The sequence below is a fragment of the Hylobates moloch genome, unplaced genomic scaffold (assembly GCF_009828535.3).
Source record: "Hylobates moloch isolate HMO894 unplaced genomic scaffold, HMol_V3 SCAFFOLD_10, whole genome shotgun sequence".
NCBI lineage: Eukaryota > Metazoa > Chordata > Mammalia > Primates > Hylobatidae > Hylobates > Hylobates moloch.
Genome location: NW_026652285.1, coordinates 61,220,695 through 61,235,922, shown reverse-complemented (window position 1 = coordinate 61,235,922; position 15,228 = coordinate 61,220,695). Strand labels below are relative to the sequence as shown.

Below are 15,228 nucleotides of genomic sequence, written 5' to 3'. Positions count from 1 at the left end.
AATATTTGTATAACCTAAATATAATTGGTTTCTGTTGTGATCCTGTGTATTTCATTCACTGTGTTCAGAAGATTCTGAAAAGGCATCCATAGGTTTCATAAAACTGGCAAACGGTCCATGGCACAACCCTCTCTGCCCAAAACTATGGACAACAAGCAGTCTCTCTGGGTCTTTGATAGGTTTCTGAAGGCCACCCGCAAGGATCAATATAAATGGCCAACTCTTGGTAACAATGGACTGGTCATTTAAACAATCCTCCCAACAGGTACAAAATTAAACTAAAATTTACAAGGATATCCCTAGTAAAAACTATCAGAAACCAGAGTTTCTTAGAGAAATAACCAATTCCAGATGAGGAGAAGGATATTAGAGGAGCCTGGAATATCTTGTCATACCAGAAGCAAGGAAGCTCTATCAACAACTACTGGAATTGTGTTAAGGAAACAAACGGGTTTTTTTTTGTTTTTTGTTTTTTGGTTTTTTTTTTTTTTTTTGAGACGGAGTCTCGCTCAGTCGCCCAGGCTGGAGTGCAGCAGCATGATCTCAGCTCACTGCAAGCTCCGCCTCCTGGGTTCACGCCGTTCTCCTGCCTCAGCCTCCGGAGTAGCTGGGACTACAGGCGCCCACCACCAGGCCTGGCTATTTTTTTTGTATTTTTAGTTGAGATGGGGTTTCACCGTGTTAGCCAGGATGGTCTCGATCTCCTGACCTCGTGATCCACCCGTCTCGGGCCTCCCATAGTGCTGTGATTACAAGCGTCAGCGACCGCGCCCGGCCTCAAACAGGGTTGTTTTGAACTATTTTCTTGACTTCTGTATATAACTGAAAACTACCATGAGAAAAAGCTGAAAATAGGCCAGGCACAGTGGTTCACGCCTGTAATCCCAGCACTTTGGAAGGCAAGGGAGGGAGGATTGCTTGAGTCCAGGCGTTCAAGACCAGCCTGAGCAACATAGTGTGATCTCATCTCTACTAAAAATTTAAAAAATTTGGCATGCCAATGCACGCCTGTAGTCCCGGCTACTAGGGAGGCTGACACAGAAGGACAGCTTGAGCCCAGGAGGCCAAGGCTGCAGTAAGCCAAGATCATGACACTGCACTCTAACCTGGGTGACAAAGTGAGATTCTGTCTCCAAAAAAAAAAAAAACTTTCTGCCCATGGATGACGCCGAAGCATCATTAAAGTCTCTCTTCTCCGTGCCATCATGTCTAAGTCACAAGTCTCCTAAAGAGCCCAAACAGCTGAGGAAGCTCTTCACTGGAGGGTTGAGCTTTGAAACAACCGATGAGAGCCTGAGGAGCCATTCTGAGCAATGGGGGACGCTCACGGACTATGTGGTAATGAGAAATCCAAACACCAAGTGCTCCAGGGGCTTTGGGTTTGTCACATATGCCACTGTGGAGGAGGTGGATGCAGCCACGAATGCAAGGCCACACAAGGTGAACAGAAGAGTTGTGGAACCAAAGAGAGCTGTCTCAAGAGAAGATTCTCAAAGACCAGGTGCCCACTTAACTGTGAAAAAGATATTTGTTGGTGGCATTAAAAAAGACACTAAAGAACACTAAGAGATTATTTTGAACAGTTCTGAAAAACTAAAGTGATTGCAATCATGACTGACTGAGGTAGTGGCAAGAAAAGGGACTCTGCCTTTGTAACATTTGACGACCATGACTCCGTGGATGAGACTGTCATTCAGAAATACTATACTGTGAATGGCGACAACTGTGAAGTTAGGAAAGCCCTGTCAAAGCAAGAGATGGCTAGTGCTTCATCCAGCCAAAGAAGCTAAGTGGTTCTGGAAACGTGGTGGTCGTGGAGGTGGTTTCGGTGAGAATGACAACTCTGGTAGTGGAGGAAACTTCAGTGGTTGTGGTGGCTTTGGTGGCAGTGGGGATGGCTATAATGGATTTAGTAATGGTGGAAGCAATTTTGGAGGTGATGGAAGCTACAATGATTCTGGCAATTACAACAATCAGTCTTCAACTTCTGGACCCATGAAGGGAGGAAACTTTGGAGGCAGAAGCTCTGGCCCCTATGGTGGTGGAGGCCAATACTATGCCAAACCATGAAACCACGGTGGCTACTATGGTGGTTCCAGTAGCAGCAGTAGCTATGGCAGTGGGAGAAGATTTTAATTAGGAAACAAAGCTTAGCAGGGGAGGAGAGCCAGAGAAGTGACAGGGAAGCTACAGGTTACAACAGATCTGTGAATTCAGCCAAGCACAGTGGTGGCAGGGCCTAGATGCTACAAAGAAGACATGTTTTAGACAAATACTCACGTATATGGGCAAAAAACTCGAGGACTGTATTTGTGACTAATTGTATAACAGGTTATTTTAGTTTCTGTTCTGTGGAAAGTTTAAAGCATTCCAACAAAAGGTTTTAATGCAGATTTTTTTTTTGCACCCATGCTGTTGATTGCTAAATGTAATAGTCTGATCATGATGCTGAATAAATGTCTTAAAAAAAAAAGTTGCACACACACACTAAATATATGCATGAAAGCATCAAATAACTTGAAAGATAGTAAAGTATCAGAGAGATAGGATCTAAAGAGGGAAACCCTACATTTATAACCACTTTGGTCCCTGAGAGCAACTGCCAAGTGTTAAGGACCAGCTGAGAACTTGACAGCTTGGTAAGATTAGGAGAAAAGAACTAAAATTCAGAAAATACCAAAGGGGGTTACAGGAGGACTGGTAAACTCACCTCCCTTCGAGCTGGAATCCTGAACTGCTGAACTTAGGAAGCGAGGGAAAAGGGAAGCAGCCAGGCTCTAAGACGTGTAGCTCAATTTCTTTTTTTTGGTTTTTTTGTTTTTTGTTTTTTGAGACGGAGTCTCACTCTGTCCCCCAGGCTGGAGTGCAGTGGCGCAATCTCGGCTCACTGCAAGCTCCGCCTCCCAGGTTCATGCCATTCTCCTGCCTCAGCCTCCCGAGTAGCTGGGACTACGCCCAGCAAATTTTTTTTTTGTATTTTTAGTAGAGATGGGGTTTCACCATGTTGGCCAGGACTGTCTCGATCTCCTGACCTTGTGACGCGCCCACCTTGGTCTCCCAAAGTGCTGGGATTACATGCATGACCCACCGCACCTGGCCAATGTGTAGCTCAATTTCAACTCATCTTTATCCCCAAAACTGAACCAAGGTGATCCCAGACTGCCTATTCCCTAAGATGCCTGAGGTAGAAACAAGCATAAATCCTCTCTGGATATATCATCCTAGACCCCAAATTATTCAAACGATATTTATAATGTGATCTACTAGATGTGCACATGTGTGTATACACACACACACACACACACACACACAGCCAACAAGGAGACAAAATGAATAAAAACCAGCAGAAAAAAAAACAAGAAAAAAGAAAAGCAGGCCGGGCGCAGTGGCTCACGCCTGTAATCCCAGCACTTTGGGAGGCTGAGGCGGGCAGATCACCTGAGGTCAGGAGTTCAAGACCAGCCTGATCAACATGGAAAAACCCCATCTCTACTAAAAATACAAAATTAGCCGGGCGTGGTGGCACATGCCTGCAATCCCAGCTACTCCCGAGGCTGAGTCAGGAGAATCTCTTGAACCCGGGAGGTGGAGGTTGCGGTGAGCCGAGATCACGCCATTGCATTCCAGCCTGGGCAACAAGAGCAAAAATCCGTCTCAAAACACACACACACACACACACACACACACACACACAAGGGCCGGGCGCGGTGGCTCACGCCTGTAATCCCAGCACTTTGGGAGGCCGAGGCAGGTAGATCATGAGGTCGAGGGATTGAGACCACCCTGGCCAACATGGTGAAACCCCGTCTCTACTAAAAATTAGCCAGGCATGGTGGCGCACGCCTGTAGTCCTAGCTACTTGGGAGGCTGAGACAGGAGAATCGCTTGAACCCGGGAGGCGGAGGTTGCAGTGGGCCGAGATCGCGCCATTGCACTCCAGCCTGGGCAAAAAGAGTGAAACTCTGTCTCAAAAAAAAAAGGGGGTGGGGGGGGCCAGGCATGGTGGCTCACACATGTAATCCCAGCCCTTTGGGAGGCCAAGATGGGTGGATCACAAGGTCAGGAGTTCAAGACCAGCCTGCCCAACATGGTGAAACTCTGTCTCTCCTAAAAATACAAAATTAGCGAGGCCTGGTAGCGGGCACCAGCTACTCGGGAGATTGTGGCAGAGAATTGCTTAAACCCAGCAGGCTGAGGCTGCAGTTAGCCAAGATCGCACCACTGCACTCCAGCCTGGGTGACAGAGCGACACTCTGTCTCAAAAAAGACAAGACAAAGACAAAGACAAGACAAGAAAACAAACCAAAACAAAAATATCCAGGATGAAGCATGACAAGGGTAAGAGACTGAGAAGGTCTAAAGTGTTTAAATGGGCTCTCAGAAGGTGGGGGGGGAGAGGGTAAAGGGGGAATAGCAGAAATAGTTTAAAAGATAATGCTTGTCAACTTTCCAAAACTAATGAAAGACACCCCATCATGGGTTCAATAAAACCTAAGAATTCCAAGCAGGATGAATAAAGAAATATATAACCAAACACATCATAGTAAAACTGTTGAAAACCAAAGGCAGAAAAAGAAAACATAAAGCCTGCAGTACCAAGAGATTCCAGGCTGGGCACAGTGGCTTGCCCAAGAGTTCAAGACCAGCCTGGGCAACATGGCAAAACTCTACCTGTCTGTACAAAAACTACAAAAAATAGCCAAGCATGGGGTGGCTTGGGCCTGTGGTCCCAGCTGCTCAAGAGGCTGAGGTAGGAGGATCATTTGAGCCTGGGAGGTTGAGGCTGCAGTAAGTCAAGATCATACAACTGCACTCCAGCCTGGGTGACAGAGCAAGACTCTGTCTCAAAAAAAAAAAAAAGAGATTCCAGTCATCAGAATGATTTTTAAAACTGACAGTTTACTTCTTACAAAAAAAAAAAAAAAGAAAACTGAAGATACAATTCAATAGCTTCTTTTTTTTAATTTAAAAAAAAAAAAAGAGAGATGAGGTCTCACTATGTTGCCCAGGCTGGTCTCAAACTCTTGAGCTCAAGTAATCCTCTTGCCTTGGCCTCCCAAAGTGCTGGGATTACAGATGTGAGCCACTGCACCTGACCACAATTCAATAGCTTATTTTAACACCTTAGAAGAAAACTGACAACTTAGAATTCTGTACACATCAAAAGTATCCTTCAAAAAGGAAGATCAGGCTGGTGGCTCACACCTGTAATCCCAGACTTTGGGAGGCTGAGCAGATGGATCATTAGGGATCAGCAGTTCAAGATCAGCCTGGGCAATATGGCAAAACCCTGTCTCTACTAAAAATAACAAAAAAATTAGCCAAGTGCGGTGGTGCACACCTGTAGTCCCAGCTATTCGGGAGGCTGAGGCAGAAGAATGGCTTGAACTGGGAGGCAGAGGTTGCACTGAGCCAAGATCACACCACTGCACTCAAACCTGGGCAACAGAGTGAGACTCCATCTTTTTTTTTTTTTTTTTAAAGGAAGTTCAATTTGAGGCATGTCTAGACTAACACATATTCAGGAAATTCACTACTAGAAGTTACACAAAAGGTGGGAAGCATAAAGGGTGTTCTTTGGGCAGAAGAAAATGTTACAAGATGGAGGATCTAGTTAGGAAATGAAAAAGATAAATTTTGTGGGTAAATCTAAATGGCTGTTGAAAATACAAATTAATCCTGTCTTAAGATAAAATACAGACAGAATTAAAACAACACAATAATGACAATGTGAATAAAAATGAGCTCAACAGACTATCCAGGAGAGGGGGAGAGTATCAAATAATATCAGATTTTGATAGTAAAAGATTCATGTTTAAGTAACTTCCAAGTTAGAACAGCAGAACAAACATAAAAAGTAAGCATCTAAAGGAAGGCAAGAAAGGACAGGAAAAGGTACAAAACAGGTTTGATAGGCAGAAAGTACTTATTAACAGATTGAACCTAAATGTCACTTTGTCAAATGCCAATAGTCAGATGCTCTAATCATAAGAAACACACAAGATTTTTAAAATTCTAGTATATACTGGCCAGGCAAAGTGGCTCACGCCTGTAATCCCAGCACTTTGGGAGGCTGAGGTGGGTGGATCACAAGGTCAGGAGATGGAGACCATGCTGGCTAACACAGTGAAACCCTATCTCTACTAAAAATACAAAAAAATTAGCCAAGCGTGGTGGCGGGTGCCTGTACTCCCAGCTACTGGAGAGGCTGAGGCAGGAGAATGATGTGAAGCCGGGAGGCGGAGCTTGCAGTGAACCGAGATTGCGCCACTGCCCTCCAGCCTGGGCGACACAGCAAGACTCCAACTCGAAAAAAAAAAAAAAAATTCTAGTATATACTGTTGGCAAGAGAATCTTTCAAAACTTAAGTACAGTCATGCCCCACACAGAGACGTTTCAGTCAATAATGGATCACATATACAACGGTAGTCCCATAATATTATAATAGAGCCAGGCACAGTGGCTCACACCTGTAACCCCAGCACTCTGGGAGGCCAAGGTGGGCAGATCACTTGAGTCCAAAGGTTGGAGATCAGACTAGGCAAGCGGCAAAACCCTATCTCTACACACACATACACACATACACATACAAGCCAGGCATGGTGGCATGCGCCTGTAGTCACAATTACTAGGGAGACTGTGTGATGATCACTTGAACTCTGTCTCAGGGAAAAAAAAAAAAAAAAGTATAGTACAGTCCGGGCATGGTGGCTCACGACTGTAATCACAGCACTTTGGGAGGGCGAGGTGGGTGGATCACGAGGTCAGGAGTTCTGGACCAGCCTGACCAACACGGTGAAACTCCGTCTCTATTAAAAATACAAGAATTAGCCGGGCATGGTGGCGCATGCCTGTAATCCCAGCTACTCAGGAGGCTGAGGCAGGAGAATTGCTTGAACCGGGGAGATGGAGGGTGCAGTGAGCCGAGATCGTGCCACTGCACTCCAGCCTGGGAGACAGAGAGAGACCCTGTCTCAAAAAACAAACAAAAAAAATTATAGTACACACAATTACGTACAGTACATTGTACTTGATAATAAACAACTGTTACTGGTTTATGTATTAACTACATGTTTAATCATTATTTTAGACTGTACTCATACTTATTTTAAAAAAAGTTAACTGTAAAACAGCCTCAGGCAGGTCCTTCAGGAGGTACTCTAGAAGAAAGCGCTGTTATCATAGATGACAACTCCATATGTGTTACTGCACCTGAAGACCTTTCACCTGGACAAGGTGCCGAGGTGGAAGACAGTGATACAGATGATCCTGAGTATCTTAGTTTTTTTTTTTTTTTGAGACGAAATCTCACTCTCGTCCTTCAGGCTGGAGTGCAATGGCACGATCTCAGCTCACTGCAACCTCTGCCTCCCAGGTTCAAGCGATTCTCCTGCCTCAGCCTCCCGAGTAGCTGGGATTACAGGTGCCTGCCGCTACACCCGGCTACTTTTTCTATTTTTAGTAGAGACGGGGTTTCACCATGTTGGCCAGGATGGTCTTGAACTCCTGACCTCAGGTGACCCGCCTGCCTTGGCCTCTCAAAGTGCTGGGATTACAGGCGTGAACCACTGCACCTGGCCAAGTATCTTAGTTTTTAACAAAAAATTTAAAAAGTAAAAATAAAAGTAATAAATTTTTTAAATAGAAAAGGCTTACAAAATAACAGAGGAAGAAAGTATTTCTATACATCTGTACAATGTGTTTGTGTTTTAAGCTAAGTACTGTAAGAGTCAAGAAATTTAAAAATTATGAAATTCATAAAGTAAAAAAGCTACACGGTTTCTAATATAGATGCAAGCAGAAAAAAGTGTCTTCACTGTCTGACTGTAGCAGCAAAGACTGGATTGAAGAATTGGGGGGTAGGGGAGAGTAAGCTAAGGTTAATTTATTATTGAAGAAAAATTTTTCTATAAATTTAGTGTAGCCTAACTGTACAGTGTTTATACACAGTCTACAATAGTGCACAATAATGTCCTAGGCCTTCACATTCACTCACCACTCACTCATCCAGAGCAACTTCCAATCCTGCAAGCTCCATTCATGGTAAGTACCCTAACACAGGTGGACCATTTCTGTATCTTTTATACCATGTTTTCACTGTACTTTCTCTGTGTTTACATACATAATTACTTACCATTGTGTTCCAACTGTCTACAGTATTCAGTTCAGTCACATACTATACAGGTTTGCAGCCTAGGAGCAAATAGGCTTATACCATTTAGCCTAAGCGTGTCAAAGGCTACACCATCTAAGTTTTATGCAAGTATGCTCTATAATGCTCACCTAACAACGCATTTCTCAGAACATATTCTCATCATTAAGCAACACATGCTTGAAAAATTAGTAAGACTGGAAATAAAGGGTAAAAAAGGATATACCCTACACATACTAACCAAAGGAAAACACTGCAGCAACATTAATATCAAGCTAAATAAACTTTACCTCTAATAATACTGGCCCCTTAAAAAGAACGCTTAATAGTGGTTTTCTTTTTTTTTCCCCGCTTTGGAGACAGGATCTTACTCAGTCACCCAAGCTAACTGCAGCGGTACGATCAGGGCTCCTGAGTGCAGCCTTCACCTCTCAGGCTCAGGTGATCCACCCACATCACCCTCCCGAGTAGCTGAGACTACAGGTGTGTGCCACCATACACAGCTAATTTTTTTAAATTTTCTGTAGAGATGGGGTCTAGCATGCTATGTTACCCAGGCTGGTCTCAAACTCTAGACTCAAGTGATCCTCCCGCCTCAAGCCTCCCAAACTGCTGGGATTACAGTGATTTTAAAAGACCTGGTTGATATATAGCTCTAAATACCAATGCATCTAAGAACACACCCTCATAAGATAATGTATAAAGCAAAAAGTATCAGAACTAAGAAGAAACTGACAAATGCAAAATCAGAGTATTAATACATCTCTTTCAATAACCAATAGAACAAGCTGAAAGGCTTCTGCACAGCAAAGGAAACAAATGACAGAGTGAAGAGACAACCTGTTGAATGGGAAATGATGTGTGCAAACCATTCATGACAAAGGACTAAAATCCGGAATATGCAACGAGCTCAAATAACCAACAGTTTAAAAAAAAAAAATAATCCCACTAAAAAGTGGGCAAAGGACATCAAAAAACATACAAATGGCCAAATGATGTATGAAAAAATGCTCACATCAGTAATCATCAGGTAAATGCAAACCAAAACTACAATAAGACAGCACCTTACCACAGTTAGGATAACTATTATTAAAAACACAAACAACAGAAGACAGCCAGGATGCGGAGAAAAGAGAACTCTCATACACACTGGGAATGAAAATTAGTAGAGCCATTATGAAAAACAGTAGGGAGACTTCTCAAAACACTAAAACTAGAACTACTACATACTTCAGCAATCCCACTACTAGCTATTTATCCAAAGGAAAAGACATCAGTATTATCAAAAGGATACATACACTCACCTGTTTATCACAGCACTATTTACAAAAGCAAAGATATAAAATCAACCTAAGTATCCATCAATGAGCAGAGAGATAAAGAAAACGTGGCATATATACACAATGGAATGCTATTCAGCCAGAAAGAAGAATGAAATCATGTTTGCAGCAACATGGATGAAGCTGGAGGTCATTATGTTAAGTGAAATAAGCCAGGCCAGGCATAGAAAGACAAATAACACATGTTCTCACAAATACATGAGAGCTATTTAAAAAAAAAAAAAAAAAGTTGACCTCATGGAAATAGAAAATACAATGACAGGTATCAGAGGCTGGGAAGGGTAAGGAAGAGAGGTTGGTTAATGGGTACAAACATACAGTTAGAAAGTTCTAATGTTCTATAGCAGAGTAGGGTCACCATAGTTAGCAAATATATACTGTATATTTCAAAGTAGCTAAAAGAGAAGGCTTGAAATGTTACCAGCACACAGAAATGATAAATACTCAACCAGTCGCAGTAGTTCACACCTGCAATCCCAGCACTTTGGGAGGCTGAGGCAGGCAGATCACCTGAGGTCAGGGGACCCAAACCAGAATGGCCAACATGGTGAAACCCTGTCTCTACTAAAATTACAAAAATTAGCCCAGCATGGTGGCACACACCTGTAATCCCAGCTTACTCAGAAGGCTGAGGCAGGAGAATTGCTTGAACCCAGGAGGCAGGAGGTTCCAGCAAGCCAAGATCGCACCACCGCACTCCAGCCTGGGCAACAGCACTCCAGCCTGGGCAACAGAGCAAGACTCCATCTCAAAAACAAAAAGATAAAATACTCAAGGTGATGGATGCTCCGGGTACCCTGACTTGATCATCATACATTCTATGCATGTAACAAGTATTCATATGCATCCCATAAAGACGTAAAATATTATGTATTAATAAAAGGAAAAGATTGTTAGGAATTTAGCAATGTATTTTTAGGCAAAGGCTTAAAACAGATACAAAACATCTCAACATAAGCAAGAACATACAGTTCCACAACTTGCTTCTCTTATTAAATGTTACATTTTTTGTGTAATACAGTAGGCCCTTGGCCCTCTTATCCCTTGAGCTCCACATCTGTGGATTCAACTAACCTCAGATTTTCAACATTTGGGGAAAAAATGATGGTTTCATCTGTACCAAGCACATAAAGTTTTTGCCTTGTAGTTATTCCCTAAACAATACAGTATAACTATTTGTACAGCATTTACACTGTATTACATACTATGAGTAATTTAGAGATTAAAGTATACAGAAAGATGTGCATAGATTATATGCAAATACTACACCATTTTATATAAGAAACTTGAGCATCCATGGATTTTGGTATCCACGGGGTGGGAGGGGGGAGGCGGGCGGAGTGTGGGTCCTGGAACCAATTCCCTGATATGGAGGGATGGCTGTATGAATTTTTTTTCCTATCAACCTCTTATTGTTAACAGTGGCAGAATATTCCAGTGTATGGGTATAATGGTCATTTACTCTACCTTAACTCCATTATTGGACAGTTGTTTCTAATTTTTCTCGATTACAAACACTGATATAATGAAAAACCTTACACGTAACGTATTTGTATCCTGTCCAAATTCATCTATACAATAAAATCCTAGCAGTGAAACTGCTGGATCAACAGAGTACCTGCATTTTAAATTCTGTTTTAGTGCAGCCATCCTCCGAAAAGGTCCTAGCAAAGTACAGTTCCACCAATGATGCAAGTTATTTAAGGGCTATGCATTTAGGTGAACCTTTCCTTACGAACTAATATTTTATTAGAGTCTCGCTCTGTTGCCCAGGCTGGAGTGCGGTCGCACGATCACGGCTTACCGCAGCCTCCACTTCCCCAGCTCAACTGATCCTCCTACCTCAGCCTCCCGAGTAACTAAAACTACAAGCACAAGCCACCACACCTGGCTAATTTTTTTTTTTTTTTTTGAGGCACCCCAGCTAGAGTGCAGTGGCATGATCTTGGCTCACTGCAACCTCTGTCTCCTGGGCTCAAGCGATTCTCCTGCCTCAGCCTGCCGAGTAGCTGGGATTAAGGCATGGGCCATGATGTCCGCTTAATTTTTGTATTTTTAGTAGAGATGAAGTATCGCCATGTTGGCCAGGCTGGTCTCAAACTCCTTGCCTCAGGTGATCCTCCTGCCTTGGCCTCCCAAAGTGCTGGGATTACAGGTATTAGCCACCATGCCAGGCCAAATATAGACTCTCATACAAGGTGAGTGAGTGGTCAGTGGAGTTCCTTGTTAGGCCGGAAAAAATCTAATTGAGGCATCAGGCCTTGTGGGATGGGCCTCAGTCAATCATCCCAACTGTTAAGAGTCCTTTCTATCCCCTTGAACTATAACACTGAATCCAGAATCTCTGCTTAGTGAGCCCGTATCAATAAATTCTGCCTGATCCAACTTTATGTTCCTTCCACTGTTATACTACACCCCTAAGATCCATTGCCACAAATACTCCTCCAGGCTCCTGACTATATAGTGGCAAAACTATACAATCTTTTGGAGTGTAGCATACCTTTCTCATGGGTTACCTCACTCTCTGGGGCCTGCTGCAACTACAGTCCAGCCACAGATCTACAAGAAAGAAGGATTACAGGGCAGATTCTGAGGAAGACAGTACAGTGCTGGGCAACTACCCAAAGGGAGGCCAATTACAGGTTTTTCAGGCAAACGGAAATTAAGTTCTTCTGGGAAGGGTTGGAAAGGCTGCTTCTCCGGGAATGGCAGCAGAGCAGCATTTAAGGATTTAAGGTCTCCAGCTTAAACAGAAGCTGACCATATACCTCCAATCCAATTTTCAGGATTCCATTCCTACCAATCAATGATCTCACCCACAAATTAGGAGTTACATTTGCATTTTTAGAGCAGTCACAGAAACCTTCAGGTCCCTTACGTATAACCTGAGCTAAAAATTTAAAAGCCTGAGCTGATCATTCTGCTTTGTATGGTTTGAACTTGGCTGAGCTGAACTACATTCCCCAGAATTTCCTTTCCTTTATGTTTCCAATTTGCATGGCTCACAACAGATTCTTGTGCAGCAGTTGAAGGGTGCAGGAGATAAAGCAACCACCCTGCAGCTTGCACACACTGTTGCTGCTCATCTTCTGACTCACCCCATTCATGTGAGGCAGTGGTTGGCCTAGAATTGCAGCTGCATCCACTCCACCTTCCTCTGGGTTCTCCTTAAGCTTCTCTGCCTCCTGGGCTACATTTGCCAAGGATCCAACTCTTACAGGCCACCCACACAAGCAGGAACAAAGGCAACTAGAACTAGCATGGTTTCCATGTACCTTGCCTGTGGCTTCCTGTCGTCTTCTTCCCCACTTTACATCCATCTTCCTTTCTCAAATGACTGCCCTGTGGACTTCAAACTCCAGCATCAATCACAAAGACAACGGCCTGATAGAAACTGCTTAACGGCCGAGCACGGTGGCTCACACCTGTAATCCCAGCACTTTGGGAGGCCGAGGTGGGTGGATCACGAGGTCAGGAGTTCAAGACCAGCCTGGCCAACACGGTGAAACCCCGTCTCTACTAAAAATACAAAAAAACTAGCTGGGCATGGTGGCACACGCCTGTAGTCCCAGCTATTCGGGAGGCTGAGGCAGGAGAATCGCTTGAACCCAGGAGGCAGAGGTTGCAGTAAGCCAAGATTGTGCCACTGCACTCCAGCCTGGGCAATAGAGGGAGACTCCGTCTCAAAAAAAAAGAAAGAAACTGCTTAGCCAGCTCCTACACTATGTGAACTCAAATCACTGTAACAAATGCCTTAATACATACACACACATATCCCATATACGTTTTTCTTTATGCATCCTAGTGGTTTCATTTTTCTAAACCTTATCTGATCCTGAAAAAAATATTACAATTAAAAGTCAACAAGGCCGGGCATGGTGGCTCACGCCTGTAATCCTAGCACTTTGGGAGGCCAAGGCAGGCAGATCACCTGAGGTCGGGAGTTCGAGACCAGCCTGACCAACATGGAGAAACCCCGTCTCTACTGAAAATACAAAATTAGCTGAATGTGGTGGTGCATGCCTGTAATCCCAGCTACTCGGGAGGCTGAGGCAGGAGAATTGCTTGATCCCAGGAGGCGGACGTTCCAGTGAGCCAACACCACGCCATTGCACGCCAGCCTGGGCAACAAGAGCAAAACTCCGTCTCAAAATAAATAAAAGTCAACAAATTGTTACTTAATAATCACTGTATGACAAATACCTGTGCAGACAAGACATTTAGCCAACTGGACAGCCTCAATTTCCTTATTATTTAATTCTAGCTACTGCACAGGGTAGCTTGAGCCCTCACAATTCAGACACTGAGCTAGATACCAGAAAAGTAATTACAGGCAAAAACAGGAATGGTGCTGCTTTCATGAAACTCAGCCTTTGTGGGAAAACTAAAATTAATTAAATCACATAAACTAATATAACACTGTAATTCTGATAAGCACCAAGAGGACTTGACTGCAGAAAGGTCAAGAAAAAAATTCACGAACTTCAGACAGCCGGGCACGGTGGCTCATGCCTATAATCCCAGCACTTTGGGAGGCTGAGGCAGGTAGACTGCTTGAGTCCAGGAGCTCGAGACCAGCCTGGGCAACAAGGCAAAATCCTGTCTCTATTAAAAAGACAAAAATAAACTAGCCCGGCATGGTGGCACATGCCTGTAGTCTCAGCTACGCGGGAGGCTCAGATAGGAAGATCACCTGAGCTCAGGAAGGTCGAGGCTGCAATGAGCCAAAACTGTGCCACTGCACTACAGCCTAGGCAATTGGAGTGAGACCTTGTCTCAAAAAAACAACTTCAGGCCGGGCACGGTGGCTCACACCTGTAATCTCAACACTTTGGGAGGCAGAGGAGGGCAGATCACTTGAGGTCAAGAGACGGAGACCAGTCTGGCCAACATGGTGAAACCCTGTCTCTAATAAAAATACAAAAAAATTAGCCACGCATGGTGGCACGCACCTGTAGTCCCAGCTACTTGGGAGACTGAGGAGGGAGAATCGCTAGAACCTGGCAAGCGGAGGCTGCAGTGAGCTGAGACCTCACCAATGCACTCCAGCCTGGGAGACAGAGCAAGACTGTCTAAAAAAAAAAAAAAACTTCAGACAACTGATGCTTGTTGGAGTGGGTGATGACTATCAGTACAGTCCAATCTCTTTATCTTATCAAAATGTGCAAGCACACACACAGAAAATTTCATTAAAAGTGATGCTTGAGCCAAACTCTAAAGACCAGGAATAACTGTTAACAAAGAAAGGCATTCCAGGCAGAGGAAAAGAAGTGCCAAGATTCCTGGTGGAGAAGATGGTGAGCACAGGAGAATGAAGGAGGCCTCACACAGCTGGAGCAAAGAAAGCAAGGGGAAAACAGTACAAGATGAGGCTGAGGCCCAAAAGTAATTAGTCATGCACCACCTAATGACGTTTCTGTCAACACAACAGACCACATATACCACAGTGGATCCATATTATGAGGCTGTTTTAAGTTGAGTGTTATTTAAAAAGACAGAAAATTTTAAAAAATTTAAAAGCTTATAAAGTTAAAAAATTACAGTAAGCTAAGGTTAATTACTGAAGAAACTGTTTTTATAAATTTAGTGTAGCCTAACTGTAGTGTTTACATACAGTCTACAATAGTGTACAGTAACGTTCTAGGCCTTCACATTCACTCACCACTCACTCACAGACTCAACCCAGAGCAACTTCCAGTCCTGCCAGCTCCATTCATGGTTAAGTGCCCTACACAG

The 15,228-nt window shown here is 43.7% G+C and overlaps 1 protein-coding gene and 1 pseudogene across 6 annotated transcripts in view; one reads left to right on the top strand and one right to left on the bottom strand.

Moving 5' to 3' along the window:
- Positions 1–15,228, bottom strand: part of SPIN1 (spindlin 1) — a 91,999-nt gene that overhangs the window by 67,652 nt on the left and 9,119 nt on the right. The window contains exon 1 of one of the 6 annotated variants that reach the window (XM_032164466.3): positions 10,096–10,216. The exons of the other annotated variants lie outside the window; for them this stretch is intronic. The gene's annotated coding sequence lies outside the window, so the exon portion shown is untranslated. Of the gene's footprint in view, positions 1–10,095; positions 10,217–15,228 lie in introns of those variants that run through there. 6 annotated transcript variants of the gene reach the window in all.
- LOC116475216 (heterogeneous nuclear ribonucleoprotein A1-like) lies at positions 1,225–2,136 on the top strand (annotated as a pseudogene).